We start from the raw sequence: 3811 nt of genomic DNA, 5'->3' as shown, positions 1-3811 counted from the left end.
AAAGAGTATAGATTGAAGTGCCTCTTTAGAGTTAGTTTTCAAACTTATGAAACATAAACCCACTCTCACCAACAAGGGCTAACAACCGGGGAAGGATGGGGCAACACATTTTCTCACCATGTGCACCGGCGCAAGGAAGAGTAAACTATAGAACTACTCTTTTGGGTTTTTTTTTTTCGACACACCATAGGGCCCACAAGGGGAGGTGCTTATCCCTTCCAAATATTAGTCATATTACATGGTCGGGCGAGGGCCGCGTACCATTGGGCAAGAGCCATGCGTAGGCATCACCATGGCCACCTAATTGATGCACCACATGCTGAGAACGACGGAGAGAACTACTCTTTTGGGATTATTTAAGATCCTGAAATACAAATTTGCACAAATATGTAAAAATAAATCAATATTAGTTTTTTAAAAAGACCGTTGGGAAGACAAATTTCAATATATCTTCAAATTTTGGATTTGCATTGAATTAAAAATCTCCCCTAAGATGCACTTAAACCCATTTGACTTTTTATGACACTGTTATTTAGTTAATTACAGAGTCCAATGAGTCCCATGACTTTTCATTTTCATGAAGCTTTTCATATATATAATTGTACCCTTTACTTTTACATTTACATTTAACATGTTTTAAAGTATTTTCTTGAAGTGAACCATTGTGTGACACGTGGATAGCTTCTTTTGCCTTGAAATTTTAAGCTGCATTATACACAGTATATATATTAAAGCCTTTAGCAAGCCAACAAGGGGAAATATAACAAAGACATTGTTGTATTGTGGCACGGTTATCATGTGAAATCAAAATGTTCACCCCATTTTTTATGTCTTTTGATATGGGGACCAAATTCCACAATGTACAGAATGTCAAATATGTGAGAACGGTTGCCATGGATACAGTCGTGTACATACCATACCGGGAAGGCGAGACCTTGGACATGGCACTATGCCACGCTACAACCGTGTACATACCATACCGGGAAGGCGAGACCCTGGACATGGCACTATGGTGTGTTTTGTCACATAAAAATTGTAAGGTTTTCAGTTTTTGAAACCTTAAAGATTATATAAAGCTTAATCAAACTGATATGATTATTGAAAAAGCAATGTAGAATTATCCGACCATGACAAATATTGGTATTTTTGGAATCTTAAGCACAACAAACTCCGGGGCAGAAATTTTCAGATTTGAATTCGGATAAAAACTGACTCCGCTAGTCCTCCCGGAAGATTCAATGTAAAATAAATTATTAAGAAAATTTGACGGGTTACAGTAATCATTTAAGCATAGACTTTATTAAAGGTCTCCCAGATATTTACAAGATATTTATCAATTAAGCAAAAATAGGTCAAATTATAACATAATTGACATTTTAAAAGCTGACAGGTAATGGGAGGGTCATCACTGACCTGCCAGGAACTCATTTAGCAACAGGGGGCGTTTTTTGACTTGCTGGGGACTGCTTCAACTGCAAGCAACTGTCTTTTTCAGCCGGGGAGAGCTTATGAGTGCCAGAAAACTATAAATAGGACCCCTAGCTTCACATTTTACACAGACTCGGAGCCTTGCTACGCTCTCTCTCATCTAGAGAGAACACTACGCAGAAATCATTAGAGATTAATCTCTAATTGATTAACTTAAACGATAATTAGCATAATCCTTCTTAATTAGCAAGGTTAGATTAAGCTATTTTGTTAATAAATCAAAGATTAGGCCTATGTATACTCATAAAACCTCTCTTAATTAATTAAACTCTGCTGATTATTGTAATTAAGTTTAGTAATATTAAGCTAATTGATTATCCTATCATATTGTAGTGTACCCAAGTGTAGAGCAAGATTGAGACCCAATGAGCGTGTCCTCTCTCAAAGGAGAGCACCTCTTCTTATACTAAAGGGCGGGGTTACATTCCAAGATGGCTAGCATCAAGAACTACCAAGTGTCCTCCCACATTGGTCGGACACACAACCTAAAGGATCCACACACCACACCTCCCCCCTTAGGGAGAAAAAGATGAACATCTTTTACAAATTTGGACGAAGAAGGTACTCGACACAAAGGGATCAACTCCAACGCCTCATCCGGGGGGAGTGATCATACAACGGCTTAGGGGCTAAGAAACTGAGCTTGGGGGACTAGACTCGACATCATGCCGATCATCATCAAGGCATGGAACTCATACATCTCGCTTGTGCAAACATTAGGTCGCTATCCCAATGAAATGGACAAGACGAGGAAGGACTGACTGAGGATTAGGTGCGAAATTTTTTGCGACATACATCATCTCCATAAAGGGGTTCGGTGTGATCGAGTAAGACAAAGACTAGGAAAAAACTACTACAGAGAAAGAGACCTTAAAACTTAAACTGAATCATGGAGCTCGATTACTACTTTTGCAAATGAACAGACTAGGCACCTCTGCACCAAAGATGCAGCAACTCCCGTCTCGTTTAGCATGCGGAAAATAGGGACCTTTGAAAACCTCTTGGAAACCAAGACAACATAATATCTCCAAAGAATGGGTTGTGCGAAGATCGTTGAATGCAGGCTGTGTAGAGATGATTAGCAACCGATCCAAAAGATCAATCGGTATACCATGCGGAGACCTGTAATTTGTGCCCCGAATCCTTGTGATTCCCCTATTCGTCGCAATCACCAATATAGGGGCCATCTCATTCTCAAGCGCCCGATTGAGAAAAGAGAAGCACTCAATGTCCAGCATGTGCACCTCATCTATGAAAAGAACTCCAGGAATTATCTCAGCTTTGTCTTCCTCTCTCCATTCTGCAACCTTGCTATCGATCTGCTCCCGCACTTCAGAGCGAATTTCGCCTGTGTCACCTGTGAACAACGCCAAGAATCCCTGCGTTCTGCTGTTGATAACGTCAATCTCGTGCAGAGTAACAACATGAACAACCTCTTTTCTTTTCTGAAGCTCTCCATCCGGGCATTGAACAAATCTAGTCTGTGGCCCCATTGCATCATAGTCTCTGGACCGTGCAAATGAACGCCCAAGTTTGGTGACCTTCCCAGAAGCTTTGTCAATGGCAATGACATCTCCACTCTGTACCTTCTCCTTCCCAAGAGCTTCAATCATTTTTGTACCCAAGTCGTAGACCGTCTCCATTCCTGTAGTCTTCAATGTGAGCTTGCCCATCTTGGAAGCAGCACCTGCCGTTGCAGGCCTGTCAATTTGGATCTCAACGACCTCACCTTCCAAAATCTCAGTTTCTTCCTTGATGCGCACGCCAATAGCAGAGCGGAAGGCCTGTGTCAGAGCTTCTGTTTCGCTGGCTGGCTAGGAATGAGCTTGCTGGCCTGTATGCAAGCAGACATGAGTGTATCGCCTGTGGAGAGATGGGTCTGCACCAGTGTCGAGGTGACCAGAGCGGCCTTGGCAAGAAATGACTTAAGGGTAATCTGATAAGCAGCACACGACGGATGATGCTGCACGAAATAGCTCTGAGAGTCCGTGTGCATCAACCAGCGGGCTATGCTGGCCAGTTCTCACCCAGTATCCAAGGCAAAGGCAGCCATCCTCCCCAAAAAGCAAGATCAAGAAAAACAAGAAAGGTCCCTAACTACCCGTGCCCGTCTCCTCCACCAATGTAGTGTACCCAAGTGTAGAGCAAGATTGAGACCCAATGAGCGTGTCCTCTCTCAAAGGAGAGCACCTCTTCTTATACTAAAGGACGGGGTTACATTCCAAGATGGCTAGCATCAAGAACTACCAAGTGTCCTCCCACATTGGTCGGACACACAACCTAAAGGATCCACACACCACAATATTAGGGCTCAAATTAGCCA

The 3811-nt window shown here is 42.3% G+C and overlaps 1 pseudogene; it reads right to left on the bottom strand.

Moving 5' to 3' along the window:
• Positions 1 to 2375: 2375 nt before the first annotated feature.
• Positions 2376 to 3484, bottom strand: LOC147457353 (uncharacterized; annotated as a pseudogene).
• Positions 3485 to 3811: the final 327 nt, after the last annotated feature.

This window comes from Adiantum capillus-veneris, chromosome 5 (genome assembly GCF_014529385.1).
Source record: "Adiantum capillus-veneris isolate H3 chromosome 5, ASM1452938v2, whole genome shotgun sequence".
Classification (NCBI taxonomy): Eukaryota; Viridiplantae; Streptophyta; class Polypodiopsida; order Polypodiales; family Pteridaceae; genus Adiantum; species Adiantum capillus-veneris.
This window is presented reverse-complemented; position numbering and strand designations above follow the sequence as displayed.